This window comes from Athene cunicularia (assembly GCF_003259725.1).
Source record: "Athene cunicularia isolate RWA chromosome 26 unlocalized genomic scaffold, athCun1 chr26_part1, whole genome shotgun sequence".
In the NCBI taxonomy this organism is placed as follows: domain Eukaryota; kingdom Metazoa; phylum Chordata; class Aves; order Strigiformes; family Strigidae; genus Athene; species Athene cunicularia.
The window spans coordinates 3,559,787-3,582,581 of record NW_020799136.1 but is presented as its reverse complement, the minus strand read 5'-3'; the positions used below and the strand labels follow the sequence as shown (position 1 = coordinate 3,582,581).

General features: G+C 38.8%; 1 protein-coding gene across 3 annotated transcripts in view; it reads left to right on the top strand.

The window, feature by feature from the left end:
* The first annotated feature begins 12,112 nt into the window (after nucleotides 1-12,112).
* The window catches only part of NGF (nerve growth factor), a 32,749-nt gene continuing 22,066 nt past the window's right edge, over nucleotides 12,113-22,795 (top strand). Inside the window, exon 1 of one of the 3 annotated variants that reach the window (XR_003399986.1) lies at nucleotides 12,113-12,368. The gene's annotated coding sequence lies outside the window, so the exon portion shown is untranslated. The remainder of the gene's footprint in view (nucleotides 12,369-22,795) is intronic. The other 2 variants (XM_026864291.1, XM_026864290.1) reach the window with 2 other exon arrangements.

Genomic DNA, 22,795 nt, shown 5'->3' with positions numbered 1-22,795 from the left:
CTCAGAAATGTGTTCCCTCCTTTCTGTTAACTTTCACTGGTCTCTAGGACCCCTGATGTGAAACTTCAGAAGTGCTGCTACAATACAAGGGAGATAGACATAGCAAGAAATTAAAAAATAAATATTGCAATTTTAGAAAGTTTTCTTCCTGCATTAGATTTTCTTTTTTGATAGGCACACGGGTAATTTCATGACTGATAAATGTTCCTGTTTCAAATATCTGACTTAGCTACTAGATGCACGTAACAGCAGTAAAATATATACCTAAGAGGCTTGTTTCATGTACTGTTGTTTTAACTTCACAGTGGGAGAGCAGAGGATTTAAAAAACTTATTAACCGCCATGGTTGGCAGAGAGCTGCTTAGAAGGAAAGCAAAAAATAGGCTCATGCTATTGATCCAATTTTCTGCTATGTGCTGAGAGATGCAACAGTTTGATCTGATTTTACAATGACTCCACTTCCCAACAGCCCTTCTAGTAGTGCAGGGTAAGATAAGAAGATCATGGGAACAGCAGCTGATAGAATAATCCACCCATTGATTTCTTCTCCCTGCTTACTCCCTGTGTTTTAATTGAATTTTGTGGTTCAGAATTCGTTTCAGCCTGTGCTTTCAGAGTCAACCAGAGTACAAACTAAAGCAATGGGAAAAATCAAATTCTTGAATTTTGTCCAAATGGAATTGGACAAAAATAGACTTAAAGATTCTCATTGCAAATTTGACTCTGGAATGAAGGTTGTGTTGGTTGTTTTTGGTTTGTTTTTTTTTTTTTTTTCTGGTTTGGGTTTTTCTCCTTTTCACTCAGCTCTTCCTTGCAATAAGGGCGATGTGAAACAGAGAAAGCTGGGAAAGAGAATTTTTCTTGTTCCCAGCAAGCAGGTTAAAAAATTAAGGGAGCTGGAGGTTTTGAAGAAATCGCTTTTGACACAGAAGTCACAGAAGAAACAGCAGAGTGGGACAAGATGCTGTCAGTCACCTCTTACATACATACTTTCTTTGCCAGTCAGGCTAGAACTTGGTTTGCAGTCTCTCATCAACGTGCTATGTAAATGCTAATCATTTAAATGCTAGACACCTAAAGGCATTACAATGTTAAATATAATTCTAAAATAAAGGGAGACATTTAAAAATAGAGATGAACAGTTCAATTCCACTCCAGCACTGGTCAGTCTTTACATGCCCTGCCTTCCCCATGCTTAAGTTAAGCTTCAGTCAAGTAACGGTGTTTTCCACCACCTTGTGAACATGGTCCTGCATCACTCTTTTTTTCTGCTTTACCTGGAGAATGCCCTTAATAATCTAGAAGTTAAGATTTACAAACATGGATGAGACAATGTATTAACAACCAAGAATATGGATGATGACCTCCAATTCAGTACCTCCCTATTCTCCAGCATACCATGCCAACTGCAGGTAACTAATGCAGTTTCCCCTTCTGCAGAGCTGTCACAAAAGCATGGGTTCATTCCAAAAGGGCAGTGTGTGAACGGTGCTGCATATGTTTTCAAGAGTTCAACTGGCTAAGGAACTGATAGGCCATATATAAACAGAAAATACATGATGAAGAAAGAAAAAGGTGTGCAAACAACTTTTCACACAGACCACAAGGTTGTACAATTACTTAGGGCCCACCAAAGAGCTGCATGCATAAAATCGAGATTAGAGCTGAAGAATAAGGGAGGTACTCACTCCTTGGACATCCTGTAAGTTACCCTGGAACTCCAGAACTCTTTAGTGGCTGTTATTTACAGAAAACATTAATCATATGTGTTATGTGAGATCTATAATTTGAGTTCTGCTTTTAATATAGTAACACTTATAATTCCTAGATAAATTTCCAAGCAGAATTACTTTACCCATCTGACAGCTTGCATTTGGAATGATACAAATTTTGGAAAGGCTTATGGAATGACAAATACAACATAAAATTGTATTTGCATTTCTGAAGAGAACAGTAAGAAGAGGAAAACCCAAAATACCAACTCTCCCTTCTTGCATAATGAAGAATAGTTTTAAGATATAACACGGTTCAGCATTTCAGCATAGCAAGAACAGTGCCAAGGCACATAGCAGAATGGCAGGAACTCATGCAGCATCAAGCCTTTAACACTACAGACCTTGGATAGTCATGTAGAAGCCAGGCATGATGCTACCCGCAAGGCAGCTACACGTCCGTGTCTAGCCACCAACTACACTGCTCGGTCTTTCAGATTACAAGAATGAAGACAAAATGAGGTAAGAGCCTTCAGCAATACTGATTATGTGCACATTTTTCTAAACAGCAATCATAGGACAGACAATCAAAACTCCTTTTTATGGCAATGACTGCTCTAGTCTTATCTTCATATTTGGACAGAGGATGTAACATGTGCATTGCATTAAGGAGGAATAAATCGATGTCCAGGTTAAAACCAGTAACTGACTCTCATTTGGGGATCAGCTGGTATAAGCGGGGTTCTTCCTGCCATCCAAAGAGAGCCCACATTATGTTTCATAACCCGGGCTTGAGATGAGCTAGACAAAACACGTGCCTTCTCCCAGTGCTTTCAGAACAACATTCTTATTGGAACACTCTACTTCAGCAGACCCAAGGCGGTGCTGGCAAGGTAATTAACCCATTTATTCCAGGTATAAAATACTGTGCAAATCTCATAGTGGTAATATATCCACTTCACCCATAGCCTCCAGTTCTTCAATAGCACACAGAGTAAGTTTTTGTTTGCTGAGCACTACATGACTGCATTATATAAAGCTGCTGCTAGTAATATCAAAACATATTAAAAGTTTAACTAAGACAATGTGTTTCAGAAGAATTTGCTTTCTTTGGAGCTGGAACGTCCCCATAAAAAGGCATGATCTGTACTAGACTGAGCTGTCCAATGATCTGCAAACACTGCACATTGTGTCCTGGAGTAAACCCTGCTTTCTTCAAACCCAAATTGGTTTGGATTCCTCCTGTGCATGTAGAGTGCATTTTCAACTAATGTCTTAAACCTGCATTTTGATTTGTATGTTTGACTTTCAGAGATGTACTTTCCACTCTACAGTATTGCGAGTGTACTGACAATGCCACAAAGCCACTGGGGGGTGGGGGTATATGAAAGTGTCCCTGAAAAGCATCACTTTTCTCATTATCAAGGCTTGATCCACTATCATGATTTGGCCAAAAAAAGGGGGGGGGGGTCCCCAAGTTGCTACCTCTTCCTGCTAGCCCACTGAAAATACTATTATTTCTGTAGATCTGTGCAGCATACAAAAATATATTTCAGCACATGCACATTTTTAATCTCTCCCTGTGTCAACACAGACTCATCATTACTAGTGCCTTCTGCTTCTCCTGAGTATCTCTCTCTGCATCTCACCTGGCCTCTCACCACTACTTCACCTCATCCTCTGCAGAGTCCCACATCTCTACTACAGCTGTTTCATTATTTCTCCTTAAAGCTTTGTATTCCACAGTCTCCCTCACCTCCCTGTTAAAACTTGTGATCCCACATCAGCACACAAGGCAAGAACATCCAGGATGATAAAGGCTGAGGGATTTTAATTTTGCAGACTCTTGAGAATATTTACCCAGCAATACAGAGGTGAAAATCAGTGTGAAAATGAGACAATGTATTATTGAAAGAAAAACCCAGTGCACAAGTGTTACAGACCTACCACAGATTGATTCCATGCCTAGTTTTCCTCATAGCAAAACTGAAAAGCTGTGCCTTCGTTCAGTTTTCAACTCAGAATACTTCTCACACACAGAACTGTGCCTTTTATTGCAGAACAACTTAACATACATAAACACTCCCACACTGGCTCAGTCCAAAAGTAGTTCTGGGCTGGAGTTCTGTCTCCAACAGCATCCAGAAGATGTGTAGAAAACAAGTGCAAGAAAGAGGACAAGTGCAGAGCAATTCACTTTGATATACCCTCCCAGTTTACTGCCTTTTTTAGTAGTAAAGACAAGTTGTAATATTGGCTGGGAGTCCCAGCTTTTTACAATTTCACCAGATCTTTTGTTGTTACACAATACAGAGCTCAGGTCCTGGAAGACAAGTATGATATGAAATACTTTTAGAGCACTGCCTTAAATGCAACCATTTGCACTTCTTTTCAGCCCTCCCCCAAAGCCTCTTTAAGATTTATTACTAAGGACAAGAAGGTACTGGACACAGAGATGAAGAGCAAGTCCATCTTTTGAGTCTTCTGGTGTCAGGGCAGGATCCCTCCAACTGAGCACATTCTTTAAGGTGTTTTTAAATGTCCCACCCTCAATAGTCAAATGCATCTCACTCTGAGTTTGATGTTAAGTCTATGTTCCTAATTTCATAGCGGGACTTCCTACTACATCCTTTGTATCTCCTCTGGATAGTACTGATGGGACTACAGCTGAATGCAGGAGCTGTAGTCTTCAGAAGCTGAATGCAGCAGTTGTAGATCAGTCATGGCTAGACTTTGACATTTTTCCTTTGTGTGGTACACATACACATAGTGAGAGAATACTTACAAATGCAGGGGAAAACCCTTATGTTTTAAGATATTGTTCATATTCTGATATCTAGTAAGAGAAAGGCAGTTTAAAAAATTATTAGTGACAACTGCCTTAAAAAAAATGGGCTCCCTCCAAAAGAAACAGAACTAGCTTCTCTTAGTCACGTGGTGTTCAGTAGGGTGGACTGGTGTCCAGTCTGAGACATAATTCACATTCCTGAAGGAAAACTGCAGTCAATGTCTGATCTTACTACTGTGAAAGCAGAAAGGCCTTGCCAGTATCTGCAGAATTTGAACCACAGAAGAACCAGGAATCAGCCTGACAGAGTGACTGCACTGCCCTTTTCAGTGAATGAAAGCCACTTCAGAAAGGAGACATTTTACACTCCACTGTTGTGAACCTGGTCTCTAGGTTTGAACAGTTTCGCTCCATCGGGTTATATAAGCCTATGTGTCCATGGAAAGTGGCAGTCTCTTCAAGCACATTTTCCTTTTTAATTAAAACAACATTTTGGAAATAAAACTGACCTGTGATAAGAATAAATGACAGAACAGCAGCTGTAGTGATTATCTTGTAAGGCCTTACATAAAGCAACACTAATGAGCTGAAAGACACTCTTGCAGAATATAAAAATATTTCTTCACATGGGCAAAGGAGTTTCTTGGGGTTTTTTATGAACATTTAGTGCAACAGCCAGCTTGATTACTGTGGACATAAAAATGGTTTTATCAGATGTCACCGCTGCTTGCAAATGTCAGACAGAAAATATGTATGCCTCAGAAATCATCTACAGAAACTTTGGGGCAGCTCTGCATCCACATCCTGAGTCTATGTGCAGTTCTAGTCTCATGAAGGGCATAGCGGAGTTAGGAGAGGTTCACAGAAGGGCACATAAAGAGATTAACATGATGAAACAGCCACCTTATGAGGAAAGACTAGAAAGACTGAGGCTCCTTGGATGGGGTAGGAAGAAGGTGTGGCAGGACAAGATGAAGGTTTACAAAATGATGAAAACTAGTTAAGGTAAATATGGAACTGCTGTTGAAGAAATCTGACATTACTGAAACTTGTGGACACTCATTGAAACTTAACATGAGATCAGTTCAAAACATATGCAAGAAAGTACTTTAAAGAGATGGCAAAGAATTTCTGGATATGGTTGCTGCAAAAAGTTGTGGAAGCAAACAGTGTCTGTAGGCTGAAAAAAGAACCAGACAAATTCAGAGACAACAAATATTAAATGGAATTAGGGTAGAGGTGTGCTTTCAATGTCCCTATTTCAATTACTTTGAGTCAATTTTATCTCCTGCTGCCACTTCTGGGGACAAAGTGCATTTTTTATTAATCTAATTCTGCTGTAGTCATTAAACACTCTTTTCTGTTCCTAAATCTTTAATGGGGAAAAAAAAAAAAACAACACCCTACAAAAAAATCCAGTACATTTACCACAGACTACAGACTAACAAAGCTTAATGCTTTCAGGCATTGATATACAAAGAGTGAATAACAGTACTGTTTTTAATTACTGCCATGCAACAGCGCTAGGAACACAGAACTGTGTTTTACAGCAACTCCTAAGTGTGTTCTACCTTAGAAACACAGAGAAGCACTAGTCAGGGAGAATCCTATAGATGGGATTCTTTTTCAAAGATTGAATTCAACTTAAGTTAATTATGTCTTGAATGACTGGGAGGAAATCTGTGGTTCTCCCCAAAGAATGGCCTCTAGCACGGTAACACACAGGTAGCTTGAAAACTTTTACAGGGCATTAAGTGTTTGAAGAAATTGGTTGGTATTGTAAAGCCTGTCCGGGTGGGAAAAATCCTAGATGAACTTTAAAGCAGCCATGTAATTACTACCTGTTATCACAGAGTAAGTGCAAACTTTACCAAATTACTTTTTTTACCTCAACTCCATTGCGTGGCAGAGTTTTGCTAGTTAGTACTTCAGTCTCCTCTGTTGCGGCAAAAACATTCTCTTAAAAAACTTTCAGAAAAACTTGTGCACCCAAGAACAAAAAGAGGTGCACCAAGCAAACCTGGACCTCCTCTGGCAGTGTTCAAGATCAATGAGCAAGAAAAGATAATGTAAAGCCTAATTTTACACTTAAAAAAATATATACTAGCAACTTAATGATGAAGTGTTTGCCCCATCTCCTCCACAAGATTTAAGTAATGAGGCAGCCTTCCCTCATAGCACCAAGTTCTCCTCTTGTGGTCAACTTTATGACATAAGGTCAAGGGGTATCTTGAAATGTTTTAGGGCACACTGAAAAAAGAAGAATCTTCTGTGGGAGAATCTTTGGCACAGTGCTCACAGTTCCTGTGATGTTCCAATGGCTCTTGATATTCAGGGGCACTGAAGCTTGTCCCTTGTGGGGACTGTCTGTAGGTCAGACTCTGAAACATCATATTCAGTGTGCCTGTGCCTCCAGTGAGACCTGCTGCTGTATATGAAGATTCAGTACTGCAAACCTGAAAGAAGGAAAAATTCTGATACGATCATATGTCATTTGCCCACTAACATGGCAAAAAGGATCAGATTATATTAATCATCCCCTGTGGATATAAAATCTCTTAAGCAGTTGCCAACTCCCAAAGGTCATAAGCAAAGTATAGCCGTACTGGCAAATTATTCTCATTATCTCAGCACGCATTATGCACATGTGATGAGGCCAGACTTTGACAAGGAGACATAGTTTCTATTAGAGCATGGCAGAAGAGCAGTAGAGATCAAGAAAACGAGGCCCGTTTCACAGATCAGAGCAGAGAGGGGTCATTCTACTTCAGAGACAATATTCTTCTCTAGTCCCAAATCCTTTGTAGCAAGCAGAGGAGCAATGCTGGAAGCCACGGTTTCTCAGGGAATCTGCAAATGATAGCCTCACTACCCAGCAACAGGTGTAGACTTCCTGAAGAATGGTCTCATTTCAAGCTGACATTGGGCAAGTGAGTCTTTTAACAGCTAGGAGCTTCACTGACAGTGCTGATACCCTCCAGAAAAGGATATTGCTGTCAGACTCTGTGGGTCTTAGAAAATCTAGCACAGTGTTAATAGCATATATATAACCAGTCAAAAAAAAAGAACCCAACCCCCAAAACAGGGGAAGCATGTATGTAACTAGCTCTTGAAATGCTCCTGTCACAGAAATGAATATGAAAGACACACCAGACCATGTGTGCTCCTTATAAAAGCATCAAAGGAGCTTTCGTCCATGGGGAGAAACCTCATACAGAAGTCCACAACTAGTGAATTCTGACTGACAAATTCTTTGAGGTTTCCAGGTAGAATTCAGACTTCATCCCAGGTCTGGTTCAGCTAAGTGCAAAAAGCTACACCCTGGGAGAAAAATTTGCAGCTACTGAGTGAGTATCTTAAAACTTTTTATCCTCTCACAGAAGAGCACAGAATAAACATCTGAGTGCTGATTTTCAAAATTCATAGTTACTTTAATATTTTAAATAGCATATATGCTCTCATTTGACCCTCACTGCCAACCAATAGCTGAGCATTAATAAAAAAGGTATTCCAACAAAAGTACAGGCCTAGTGTATTCTAGAAATATTTGTAGATACTATCTGTTTCCAAACAACTATCAGGCAAAATTTCTGCTGAGTCTCAAGAGTAATGTAAAGTTTGTCTCACAGCTCTGCTCTGTCCGTATGTCACTGCCATTAGAATTATATTGTCTGTAACAGCACTTGAACAATCGACAGATGTTCTGCTTTTAGTAAGCTCAGGCTTCTGAGACGCTTTCATTTTTGGTAAAATGGTTTTTTCCCACTGTGCACTACATAACTAGCCAAAAGAGAAAGAAAAGATTAGTGCAAAGCACTTCCATAATTCACCATAAATGAATGTTTCTAATCACCGCTTAGTTCTGAATCGCAGTGTATTGGAAATGCATCACGTACAGATCAATTTTCGGGTGCACCCAAGCTACATTCTGTATTTGTTATTGACTTGACTGTGAAGCCATGTGGCAGAAACAGTTAAGAAAATATTTACAGGAGACTGAGTTCTACAGTTAATCAGTAATGAACTCGTTTGTCTGACCTATTTATTCATGACCCGCAAGTGAGCGTCTGCTTTTTTCTAGTAACTTCTATCATACACATGATACTATAAAGTAATGCTACACAAACTAACAAAGATAAAATAGACCGCTTAGTTTCTATATCAACTTTTAATTTTGTAACTAACACAGGAAGAAAATTTGCATTGTGATCCTTCCTTCCAACCTCTTGATTAACATCTACTTAGCCAAACATTGGTAAGCTTCCTCCAGCTGAGTATTAAGGGAAAAGTTTAACATCTCTTTACATTCAATTTAGCCTTAGGAAGAGAGCTTTCAGACAAGTTTACACAAGATAGCTATTTTCTGGAAATTTTTTAAGCTGGAAATGATAAATATTCTTTTCGTAAAACAGATGTTGTCTTACACTTTGAATGCCTCATTTGAGATCCTTAAAACTTTTCCTGCATTCACACCAAAGCACCTACTGCTAGGGGAAGTGGGTTATTTCTGATATATTTTTTTTTGTGTAGAGAGTTAGTATTACAAGGAAGTATTGAATGCAACTGTTCACACAAACACATGTAAATAGGTGTCTCTGAAGAAAATAAAACTTTTTAACCTCGCCCCATCCCCCTACACTTACAGCATCTCTGAAAAATGCTTGATGCTCTGTGGGCCCCTTTCTCAGTGACCCAACAGCTCTCTAAAGTGATGAGATTTTAGGAATGGCAGCCGTACTCACCTATGTTACTTCTAAACCCACAAAGATTTCAGAAATAAATGAGGATTTTCATCATTTTGGGCAGCTTTTTTCCTCAAAGAGTGTTGCTTCTAGACAGAAAAGCCCAACCACTTCTTCTCAAAAGCCTTCCCTGAGACTTTCAGCAGCAAAAATACACTGAAATACAAGAGGAATCTACCTGCAGTCCTCAGGCCCTTTTACAATCCTAAATGTACCACATAAGCATAAGGCACTTTTTTCATACATTGTGCCTCCTCCACTCTCCAGCTTTCTTGGACACAAGTGCTGATGTGGAAGGAAGAGGCTGTGATGATCCAGTTGCTGTTGTGCGGCTTAGGGCAACACTGAACTCAGCCTATTGGTCAGAACAGACAGCCCGACACTCAGAAGAGCACAAAATCTTTTACCTGTAGTCATCACTCTCAACAGTGCTGCTCTTCATGTTGGTCTTTTGTTTTCCTGAAACAAAATGTATCACTGCACTACATGGCAGTACTCATGCACACATTGGATTCAATTAGGGGGAACTGGAGATATTGTTTAAGGAAGATCATACAAGAGATCATGGGAGACTTGAAATTGTTGTAGTAGAGGCAGACCTGGATGCAAACCTGTAGAGAATCAGGATTCACTAGCTCTGTGCTCACAGAACTTCTCTTTGTGCAGCTGCTTCTCTGATTCCAGAGTATATCTTTTCCTTACTCAGCCGAACATTACCAGTCCCTCACCTTGTATGCAGTGACCTGCCAAAGCAAGAAAATTCTCACCTTGCCGAGGATAAAAGTTAAGCAACCGTGCATGTAGTAAGACTCTTCTCTTTAAATCTGTGCTTCAGACCACTGCTAAAAGAGAAAGATACATGGCCTCTGTGCAATGTTTTCAGCCACTCGGCTCAAAGTAGAGCAGTGCATCTGGGATCAGGCATTCTTCTGTGCAAAGCTAGTGTGCCCTGTACAGCCACATGCAGTCCAAAAGCTAGAAACGGTGTTTGTTTGGGTTACGTTGGAACATAAGAGAAGAGAAGCCAGTGCTTTCTCCCAGGGATTGCCTCAGCTGTCTTTCTTGCTGACTTATATCAGCCTGCTGATGTAAACTGAAGAGGTACAAGAATAAGGTACAAGAGGAGGATTTCTTCAACTCAGAAATATGTTTGTGATACAGATTAAGTACAAATGCAGTATAGTGTCAATTACTGTGTCCAAATGAGCAGTGTGACCACAGTTTTAAGAAAAAACTGGCAGCTCTTACCAAGGAATCAATTGTAGAGATGCTAAACTCAAGTGTGCACTATTAAGCAAAGAAAAAAAAAAAGGCATATCTTTTCATGTCTCTGTTTTGATGCTATTTACTACAGTCACAATGGGCTATAATGCTCTTTCAAATTTTCCAGCACAAAGTCCTAATCTAGGATATTTTAATGAAGTGAGACAAATGCTCAACACAAGAATAGCCTGGCATTTCTGCAATGAAATATGAAGCAAAGGCCAAATCCTGAGGTCAAGTTTTACAGGCACAACTTTCAGAAACTCTGATGGCTGGCTGTGCAAATGAAGACATCACACTTTGGCCTGTGACTGCTATCATGTGTGGACAGCATTTTCCTTTTAGAAAAACAAAACAACATACATAATCCTGGCAAACTGGGAAGGCAATTTTAGCACTTGCATCAAGCATTTTGTGCTGCAATTTCCTTAAGGATATTTGATGCAATTTTAAATGCACACCGCCTCTGAGAAACAGTCTAGTACTGAAGCCACTGTTATCTCTGGCACCACGCAAAAGAAATTTAAAGTTTGTCTACTAGTTTTAATAAAATACAAATATATGCTCACTTCACGTTCAAGAAGCAGTATATCCATGTGGCAAATAAGAGACGTTATTATCTCAAAGCTACTTTGCTTTCTCGCTCTATGCCTTTAAGTAGTACCTTCCACACATCTTTCCCTTCTCCAAAGGATTTTAAGGACAAGGCTCTCCAGATGGCTGCCCTCTTCTGGATGGAATCAAAAAATGTTCGATTATTTCCAGACATAAAATGCAATGGTCCGCTTTTCAATGGAGGACAATTTACATTTTTTTCCTTGTGTCTCTGTAATCACAAGGCTTACTCTATGCCAGAATGAGAATTATGAAATTCTATGGGAGTGCTTCATAATTCTCTACATAATTAGACAACTTCATTTAGAGTAAGTTTTAGCAAACTTGCTCTTTTTTGTGTGTGTCTTATGACATGTTTCACTTTTGCATTTCTTTCCTATATTTATCACTGCTTAAAACACACTGCTGTTTCCTTGTAAAGTACTTAATCCTCCTCCATGAACACAATGGAAAACATTTCCATATCTCTTTGTTGCTTGAAGTAAGCGTGTTAAAGAGACTATTATGGCTGGAAGGTTTCTTATATAATATCTTTTCCTCTGCCCCAAGTCAGGGTCAAATATTTCTTTGCTACTCCAGATCAGTGAGCTGACCTCTGTTAAAGACAACTGATAACGGGGACTGCACAATTTTTGCAGGGAACCCAGTCCACTGCTTCACCAGTTAACTATTAGTGTTCCTACAGGTTTGTTTATAGACTCATGACATCAGTAAAGGGCTCTAGAGATGATTTTCAAAAGAACACATTCAGCAGGGATCTTGGAGTTTCTTTCTTTAAAGCTCTCATCTTTACATTGAGTGAAGGATTAAGATGCAAAGCAGAAAGGCTTATAGACAAAACGTCCCTTAAGGAGGGTTTCAGTTCTTGACAGTGGAACCAGGAAGTTGGAGGCTTTTCTCGGTATTAGGTATGCATAGTCATACAACCAGTGCACGCTTTGAAACTTTCACTGCACATCTGTGCATCACTGCATGGACTAGGCACCAAGCCAAAGGCTGAATTCCTACGAGTCCGTGCAGCTCCCACACGTTTACAGCACTAGGACCCAGAGGGAGCTTAATTTCTGTGAGTCAGTGCAGCTAGCTGAGCCCTGAGAGCAGTGAATGAGGCTGGGAAGGCAGAGGGAATGTGAATGGCTCTTCTGGCTTGGGAAAGTGTCCACGGACTGGGGTGCTACAGACTACAAAACAGCTTGGACAACCTTACGGATTCCCTGTACCCCCGGTGTCCAGTGATACTGCTCTGAGGTGAGTGACCCCACAACAGTCAGTTTTCACAAAACAAGCAATGCGGCTGTTGCACCAGTTGTGGAAGTTTGGTATCTTCAAAATTAGCCAATGTGTTTTTGCTGTACAGTGATTTTTGCTGTCTCGAGGAGGAACAGATCAGACGTCTTTGAAATACTGAGTGCTTGTTGCTTAAAAATAGGATTTGCAAGAAAAGCGTGGTCTAGTGAAACTGAAAATTGCATCTACTAATGCAGGTTATACTGCACATACATCTGGAAGGTGTTTGTAAAGCACTGGTGTTTAAGCTTACAGCTTCAAAAACATCTTTAGTAAGAAGAGTTTAATCTTAGAGAAATGTAAGAATTCTTCTCATTCTTTTTATCCAGGTATATGTAAACTTAGTTTTAGTTGCACTTAGTTTTAGTTTAGTAACTGTACAGCAGTTACATCTATATGAAAAAAAATTCTTTATGGTCTTTGTTCTGAATACTAAGGCTTACTTAACACCCTTTTTTTTTTTTTTTTTCTATGATAATTCTACTCGAGATAAGAACTTCTTTCTTTCTTTCTTTCTTTCTTTACTAACATAAATAAATAGGAATTCTGGTAAATCAAAACATGACTAGCCAAGGCAGAAACCTTTTAGCTATAGGCAGAGACTGTATCCTCTATGACGTCCACTTGAAAAAGCTTACGAACTCCCTGCTGTGTGCCTGTTAGTGACAAGATGACACTGACACTGTTTATTGATTTATACCAGGTGATAACACTGTTTTATCTGACACACCAGTCAGAGACAGAAATCAGGACCCCAGACAGGGAGACAGAAGGAATTTGTGTGCTGAGAACAAAAGTGTTCGTGCTTAGTTGCTTTCTTCACTTTAAATTCTCCTTATATGCTCAAGAAGTTTTAGAAAAACAGCGAAAGTGAGCATGCTTGTCAGGCTGGTTTTTCCAAGTTGTCACAACTTCAAAGTTGCATCGTAACGGTTAGGCAGATAATTTATGGGTGTTCTCATGCATTAGAGTATCACAATAAAGTCTTTTGGGCACTTTTTTGCTAAGCCAAAATAGAAAGTGACCATTATCGCAAAAAGATAGAGAGGAAGATAACTTGCCTGTACGTTCATACTCTTTGCACTTCTGAGCTTTTCAGATATTATGGAAAACAGCCTTTTTAAAATAACCCTGACAACTACCATTTCAGACAGCTGTCTGAAACTCAGAAGTTAGTATTTTCTGCACTTTCACAAAGATTTTACAGTGATGGAATGAAGAACCAAATAAACTGGAGTGTTCACATGAGTATGATAATAAAGATTTGGCCTTTAAATATATTAATAATCATATACATGAATCCTTTTCTAATAATTCTCAGTAAGGTCTGAGGAGGAGCCCTCTTGACAAATCTGTGCAGTAGAGTAATAGTGATTTCACATCTTGATCAATCCAACCCACCCACCCTAAAAGGATCTGTCAGTCTCACAATAAGGTAGTAAAGAAAGTAACTGTGGCTTTCTTTTTCTCATCCTCTTACCTAAGCAGTGTCCATTTTCTCAAGCAAAAGCTTAAATTATCTTTTCAGAAGTCCATTTAAGTTCAGTGGGTAATTACAATGAGCACACAGGATTATTCTAACCCATATGTTAAGTAAACAATTGTTCCATAAAATAACTAGGTAGTCTATGTAATCACTGTGACATGTTAATTTTAAAATTAAGATTAGAAAAATACCTAAAATATGTAATCAAATTAGCATTAGCAAAATGTCTTTCTTTAATGGGATACCTAGAACAAGGGTCAGATAGAACACATTTAAAACCTAGATTGTTTCAACCAATAGAGTAAGTACCATAAATTCCCCTACTGCTCCAAGGCTTTGGCCATATAAAAATGTTCCTTTAAATGCAAATTTTATTAATTGGTTTTCTGTTTCTTTACAAAATGCTCTTATGACTAACAGAAAATTGAATACATATTAGTTAGCATAAATTGAATTAAAGGCATGTGGAAAAAATATTGGTAATTTTGCAAAGTTAATATAATTCTGCCATTTTTTTAGTCTATATTTTAAGAACAAACCGATGATTAAAAATAAAGGGCTGATAAAATTAATGCTTTCATTGCAAAAGAATCAATATTCTAACACCAGAAGTCAATGCTGGATTGGTGGGTGTAGAAATATTTGTCCATCCATCAAATCTCAGTCCAATAAAAGCTAATGAAACTCAACTCCTTTCAAACTGGCTACAGCTATGGACCTCTGCTGGCAACTGCCCTCTCATGAAAAGAAGTTTTAAGGGCTTATTCAGAAAGTGACCATGAACCAAAACATTTATTAGATCAGCCAATACACTTAGAGAAATGTAAGCTGAAACTTGCCTCATGGTAAAGCAAGTCAAAGGCACATGTAACCGTGCTACTACAACTGCATTTCTTTGCACAGTAGGAAGGAAATTCCTCCTACACCAAATTTGACTTGAGCCCCATCACAGAGACCAATGTATTTAAGAGCCTTTCTACAACAGATGTGTCTCCTGCTCAGGGATAGCTTCCTATGGGATGCATGTGGCTTGTTATCCTGACACAATGCCCCTTGTGCAGCTCTGCTGAATTCATTAAATATTTGTGTGTGTGCGTGTATTTATACCAAAATATTATGTGGCCAAGCAAAGCAAGATCATTTTTTCTTTTGCTAAGAGAACACAGTGTCTATCACTGTGAGTTATGTACATTCTTATCTGCCGGGTTCCACTAATACTGAAGCTATGTAACTTGGTGGAAAGGAAATTGCTCAGACCCTCGATATAAACCTATACTGTCCCCGCATCCTGAATACTGTTTGTAGCTCTGGTCATCATCTATATCTCAGAAAAAGAATAAAGTAAAACAAGAAAAGGTGCAGGATGCTGAAAGGCCTGGATCATTTTTCCATATTTAGAGAAACTACGTAGATTATGATTTCTAAGACTGGAAAAGAGGTGGCTCAGAAGGAGTATAATGAAGATATTTATAGCCATAATTGTCCTTAAGATGTTTAAAAGGCAATGGTTGTTGTCTTGTCTCCCAGTTCACAAATAGAGAAGTGGGAAATAAAACCAGCAAGTGGCAAGTTTGAGGCAAACGAAAGAAGGTGGTTCCCCTCCCTATGCATAATTGAGCTATGGAATTCCTCTCCACAAGATATTGTAGTACACAGGAGTTCAGACAATAATCAGGCATAATAAAAGCAAAGACACTACCTGTGGTTCAGGAAATCTGTGACTCCAAAGTAACTGCTGAGTGGGAGAGTATGCAAAGGAGATGATCACAGCATGGCTGCCCTCCTATTTGTACACCACTGCCTAAATATTATTAGCTACTGCAGGAGACAGAATACCTACCTGGATGAAGTAAAAAGCGGCATGGAAATATTACATCATTGATTACATTGACAATATATGTTTCACTTTGAGAACTGCATCACCCTGCAAAATGCAACAGTGCAGAGAATGATGATGCAAACAGTAACACCTGAATGCCAAGAACCATCCTCATCCTCCAAGGTTGAAATGCAGAAACGTGAGATGTCAACCTGACTTAGTCAACCTATCTCCAAGTGTAGCTGACCTGCTGTTGATGCATTAAATGTGTTTTTCAGCCTGTGGCATGCATAAAGAAATGCTACAATTATATAAAACTTCCTGTGCTTAATTTTGTGCTTCTCTGAGATTAAGTACTTGCAAATTATTTACAATGTACTGGAACATTAACACCTGGCACAGGTAAACAATTATAGGGACATAGGAGAAGGGGTGAGATGAAATTTAATGGATACACATATGATGCTGACTGCATTGCCAGGGAGTTGGGAAGCCACCAAGGATACAGTCAGCTAGGCAATTCACTAGTCAGCATGTGTCTGAATGCACTGGCTCCAAATGAAGCACACTCCAGTAGACCACAGTGCACAGTTGCTTTCATGTGTATAGAAGAGACAGAAAGATACAGCACTTGACTACCTTCAGGCATAATGTCTGTGCAACTATATTCATGTGGAAGACATTGAGATTACACCATTACTGTGCACTGCTCAATAGTTTGAGCCTGCATGCAGCTGTTAAAATAAAAATTGCTGCACGCATGTACAAATCAGGCCCTACATACATATATACATAAACAAGACTTCTCTGGCATATTATCTAAATTCAGAATTAAAATATCTGCATGAGGTAGTCTGAAATAACATGCTTGTCCGGGAGCAAGCCAGGCTTCTGTAGCATCATTTGAATTTCCTGTGCCATTGTTCAATGAATTAAACACCTTTGACTTTTCCTTATCTTAGAGGGAATGTTTATTTCCCTGTAAAGAGCCTTTCTAATTTTCTTCCTAGGCTCTTGCATTTGTAACAATGCTTTGAGATTTTATGGCATAGTAGTTGACACCATCAGATGATTCAAATCAAGATCAGTATCAGACTCACGTACTCTGTTGCTGGGATCAGTTTTACCACATGAACACAGCTTCCACATTTCATAGTGATATTCCCTGGAAGAAACTGTGAGATGGTGGCAATGCATAGCAAAAATCCCGACAACCCTAACCCTAACCCTGAACTTTACACCTGACTCTAACACAGTCTCCCCTCAGTCTGACAGTCCCTACAAATATTTTCTTAACACAACTCTGATCGCTCTCAGAAATCACACCTTCAGTAATCAGACCACTTGATATAGTTTAAGACTTCTTTTGTTCAGGGATTTTCTAAAACTGAACACAGACCATTAAGCTGATTCCAAAAAATCTTTCCCTAATTTATGTTCCTGGCTCCAAAATCAAATTTCCTGTTCCCATAGAGTCCCTAACAATGTGCTAATAAAAGATCAGATTCTGCTCCCATTGACCTGTTACATATCAAAACTTCCATTGATTTCAGTAGGAAAAGATTCATTCAAGCACAAAGATGGAAAAAATCAAACAGAAGGTAAGACAATTTCTTTGGCTTTGTTTTGGGCCTTGGTTTACGCATTATTGACAAAATTATGAGAAATATTGCTGTGTTCAAGAGGATGCGACAAAAATTAAGCTCAGTTAGTTGTTAACTGCTCAGAAAACTAATAAAAGATTAGATTGTTTCTGACAATTCTGACCTACAATGAGTAAATTAGCCCAGTATAAATACTGCCAGAAAGCAGGTTACTTTGACAGCTTTCTATTTGCTAAGTATGGCTTTGCTAGCTTAAACTTACTATTTTGATTTTTTCCTATTCTTAATCATTTCACATTTTTCTCTCTGAATTGTATAGGTGTAAAGGTGACACATTTTTTTGTGCTCTGGTTCACTGATTTACTTTGATTGTCTTATTTTGTTCTTTATACAACCGTGTGTGATCTGGGCTCTTAAAAAAAAAAAATTTAAAAGTGTTCTTAAAAATTTTTTGTGATGAACATTTGCCAAGAACCTCATTGTTATATATTACTTTGATTATGGTATGTTTAACAGCACTGGCTCTCAAAATATGTGTTTTTCTATTTTGAAACATATCCTTTTTTTTTTTTTTTTTTTTTTGAAGCCTTTATGTGCCGGATGACTCAGGTATGAGAAAAGACTTGTGCTTGTTCACAAAGAGATTTGCCCCGTGGTGAATGACACAGCCTGCATTTTCCAAAATGCATCATTTCCTGCCCATTATTTCACTATCCTTTTGAGCCATGCATAGGTACCAGCCCCAGATCAGCAAGGTGTTTAAGGCCCGTGCATTACCACAGCCATACAAACCGCTCATTTGAAGTATTCCTTGCTTAACACATTTCAAGAACAACTCATAATTCTGATGAACACAACTATAAACTCAGCTCTACTTAGGAGCTGTACTTTCACTGGTCATGAATGTGATTGTGGCCTTTAGGGAGGGTCAGCTGGGCATGTCAGCTGCGGTGGGTCAGTAGGCAAGAATTAGCCATCAAGCTGTGCAAGCACGGACGTCTTTTGTCATTGCAGCTGTCCTTCATTTTCTGGTGCTTTCATATTTCAGACTGAAAATTAACACAGCAGCCTTTCAACAGTGGCATTTTCCCTTATTAATAAATGGGCAAGAGGCCATAAAAAAGCCATCTCTGAAAATGTAAAAATTTTTCATCTTATTTAGATGTATGAAGCAAACTTTCCAACTGCAGTCGATCGACTGCTACATTGCACAGATTGCAGGCAGCTGCTGCTTAGAGGTCTGTAACTTCACAGGACAATCTCCTTCAGGGCAGGATGATCTACAGAAAGAGGCAATTTTTTTCGAAAGCAGCTACTGATTTCCAGTTGCACTGTATTTGTGTGTCATATTTAGGACCTGCTTAGCAGGTTCTGAAGCATCTGGAAATCAATATGGAGTTTGGGAGCACAACAGCTTTTGAAATTCGATCCCAGGAACTGAAAATCGGGCATTTAAAAACTGAGATACCCACAAATACTGTGTTCTACAGGGCACTTACTAAGAGAAGTATGCTAACTTACATTGCTTCTGAATGCATTTCTTTTCTGTTTCAATTTGTGTCCCTTTGTTCCTAAGGGGTTTTAGTAAGTTAGAAAGAAACTGAAGAAATGCTTTCTAATAATTCACATTTAGCAGTTTCATACTCCATTCAAATTTTACTGCTGTTTACAGATCTCAAGGAATCAAGTACACTATGAATGTGAAGTGCTCAAAACCTATGAGACAAATACACATGCATGTAATCTTAGGGGGATTTAAATGTTCTGAATTACATTAACACATTAATTATTTTGAACTAAATATGCTTGTGGATGTGGGGATTGTTGCTTTTACTTTGTACAGCTACATTTCATTAAATTTGAGTGGGTTTTGGGTTCTCTGGAAAGGCAATGGATTCCAAAGTAACCATTGACTTTATTCTGTTTTGTACCAATTTACCAAGCTTCCACAAGTTTGCTTGGTTATAACTTCAGTAAACCCAAGTATAGGCTTATCTCACTTCCATTTTCTACCAGACACCTTGCTGGAGAATGATGTTGCAACACATGCCCCACATGAATAAAGGGAGTGCTCCCTACTGCCTGTCTTGCCCACTGTCAGTGGGAACACTTTGCACTGCAGAAGTTACAGCTTTCTGTCTCAATTAAAAAAATCTCTTAGGAATCTTTTGGGGTCAATGGATATATGCTCCTCATGTACCGGTAGGAGAACAGGAAATTCCACATCCAAAATTAGTAACATAGAGGGTATCTTAAGTTTTCCATGGCTTTCTGTATTTTTTGTGTGTGCTACTGCTTTATGAACACAGTTCAGAATTATGGACAACACAGCATCATGTTTGACAAGTTTGTTCAGACTGCTGATCACCAGAGAATTTGTATACGTTTCTGTTTCTGAACTCCTAAGACTTCTTAAGTAGCAGGAAAAATAAATGCACAGTTAAATCTTTCTTTTTTTTAAGAATTATTGCTACCATCTTCACACATCTAGAAAAGGGCTAAGCTTTGTGTTGGACTTTCAACAAGGAATATACTTCAAAGTGACCAATTTTTGCTAAAAAATCAGTATACAAAAATTAAGCAAGTTAGTTATACAGGGTTCTCTGAGAGGGAAGATGGCTTTCAAACATTGAGAAAAAATATATAATGAAAGAGTAAATCAAATTGGAAGAGACCTCAGGAGGTCATCTCTCCAGCTTCCTGCTCAAAGAAGGATCTATGTACCATTTACTAGAAGACTGGGATTGAGTAGTCAATAACAAGCAGCAAACGTTCTGCAATATTACTTTCTTGGATAGATGTGATCAATGCAGAATTCTGGGGATGAGCAGCGTACAGCCATACAGCAGCTCTTTAAGGAACCCAGAACCAAGGAACAGCATTACAGGTGACATTCAGTCTCCTAGGTAAGACTCAAACTGGCTCCACTGAGGAAGGAAGATGTCCATGTTGTAACAGCCTGTATTTATTACTGTTTTGACACTTACAAGGTTTTCCATATGAGAAGTCATCCATCCTTTCTCTCATTAGTCAGTTTGGTTTTGTTTTGGGCTCTCTTTTTTGCTTTTCCTTTCCAGCTGGCTCCAGTTCAGAGTCATCAGCTTTGGTATTTTGACCAAGAGTTTGGGTTAAGTGCTTCCATCACCTATAAAAAAGATATCCTTTCACAAGCTAGATTCTTTCCTCACTATTTGGCTGCTGTATTGGAGACTAGGCCCAACTCTTCAGCTCTCCCCACTACCATATTGTTGGACTTAAGCTAAACAGTGAAAGTCCAAAAGGGCTTAAAATCATGGGCAGATTCAGAAGGCTCAGATGTTAGTGCCTCTTCCACTACAAAAGCTAAGTGCATCAAAGGGAACCACCTGATGACAGGTTTAACAACAACAGAAGGCAGTTGTTCACACACCACGTAGTTAAACTGCAGAACTCCTAGTCGCAAGGTTGTGGCTAAAAATGTAAATGGATTCAAGGAACAGCTAGACAGGTACATGGAAGGGAAATACACTGAAGATTTTAAATGTACAGAAAACCCCTCTGGTATAGAAAGCTGCTCATCCAAACACTGCAGAATAATAGGAGAGTGGTTGGAAAAGTATTATTATATGCTTATCTTGCTCTTAGATACTTCCTTAAGGATCTTGTATTTGCCTCTGTCAGAGACAGGATTGACAAGATGAGCCTTTCATCTGGTCCAGAACAGTCATTCTTATGTACTGATAGTATGTTAAAAGGACTCTCTTTAAAGGGGAACAAGTTGATTATTCTTCCTTCTGATCACAGTGTTAGCAATTTTATTCATTCCCACAACTAAACTGGTCATACTAACTGAACTTATTACCTGGAAGGAAAAAAGTACACAAACAGTGCCAAGAGAATTAAGAGACAAAATTGCCTCTTTGTCCTGTTTTAACTCTTTTTACTGTTGGTATGGCATGAAGCTAGTTATTTTTCAATCAATTATCTAACATTCATTCAAGGTTGTTTTATACTCACTAGGGAAAGTAGAATTGAGTCCTGTAAATAAGGCTGGTATTCTTTGCTCATTTACAGATGACACTCCCACCACATCCTAGCTATTTCATAACATGTCGTTTGCTTATGCTCAGTTTACCAAGCGATCCATAATGTTCTATGAAGTTTTTTTCCTTTTCTTTGTCATACTTTTCATATTTACATTAATTGCAAATATTATTGTTACTGCAGGTCACAGACACACATGTTAAATAGCTCAGGGTCTACCCTTCTCTGTTCCTCGGGGTTCATATTTTTACTCCAGTCCCTTCACTGAATTAAAACAAGCGGTACTGTAAGCAGCAGAAATAATGAAACCTTGTTCTCTGTGGTGGTCAGAGTTTCTGGTGTCTACTAAATTTGCAAGCATCTGTGAGGTTTGACTAACTTTTAGGACATACAGGTACACATGTCTGCCCTAATATAAATGCTCTAATCAAATGGGCCTCTGACACCATAGCTTTTCTTTTGGTCAGGACCTCTACCTATCCTGCATTTTCATCAAACTTGTAGAAACATACTATCTCTAACTATGTAGAAACCTATTTAGCTTTAAAACCTGTAGCATTCTGCCAGATGTGATCGACACTCAACAATTTCAAGGGTCACTGGCTCAAGGGTTAACAAGACAATGTAATTTCACAAGTGTCATTTCTGTATTAAAACAGACTAAAACCAGGTGATGCTCTTCATTGAACTCTGTTTGAAGTCTATGCAGCAACCAAGAACTGTGTACTCACTTAAGCACCTTACTTGTGTAGTAGCTCATGTTTTATTTACAGAAATGTCAAGCCATAGAAACTAGGCATGCTTGTATTTTCCATGTCAAGAATCCTCTCCATTCCTCTCCTTGTTATTGGTGTTTCTTATCAATGCTATAAATATTCAAGATTATGTTTTTGTTCTGTTTAGATCCCAATCCTCCCTTCCCCAGTCATTCTTGCCAAACCTTCCTCTCATCATTTTCTCAGGCACATGCTGTAAACAGAAGAGTGCAAAGGTTCACTGCTCAGCCTCACATTCCAGGACACTTTATATACGCCAAAAGCGTGAGTTTCTGGCTTTGCCAAAGCATTCAGAATCACATGCATCAGAGGGACTTTGATCCATGAGCTCTCTCTAGATGTGCATTCCTGCACTGTAAACTGCCTCTGTGAAACAGATTGGTGTTGTGAAGGACTCTACCTTTTCTGTGTGTTCTGAGAGAGAAAAGTATGTCACCCTTTCCTTCTCATTCCTCCCACTCCTTTTCTGTTTGTAAGCAAAGTTAGAAAACTATTTAATGACTGTAGATTTTCTAACCTCTCTTCATTATTTCAGTTTTTTAAAAGAATTCAAGTCATTTGAACTCAGTCTTCAGCACCTGACCCACGATTGTGCTATCACTTGAAAGGGAAAGGAAATAATTTCTAAGAAAGCAACACATTTCCAATGCCACAGAAAAACTGATGTAATATTATCGGCC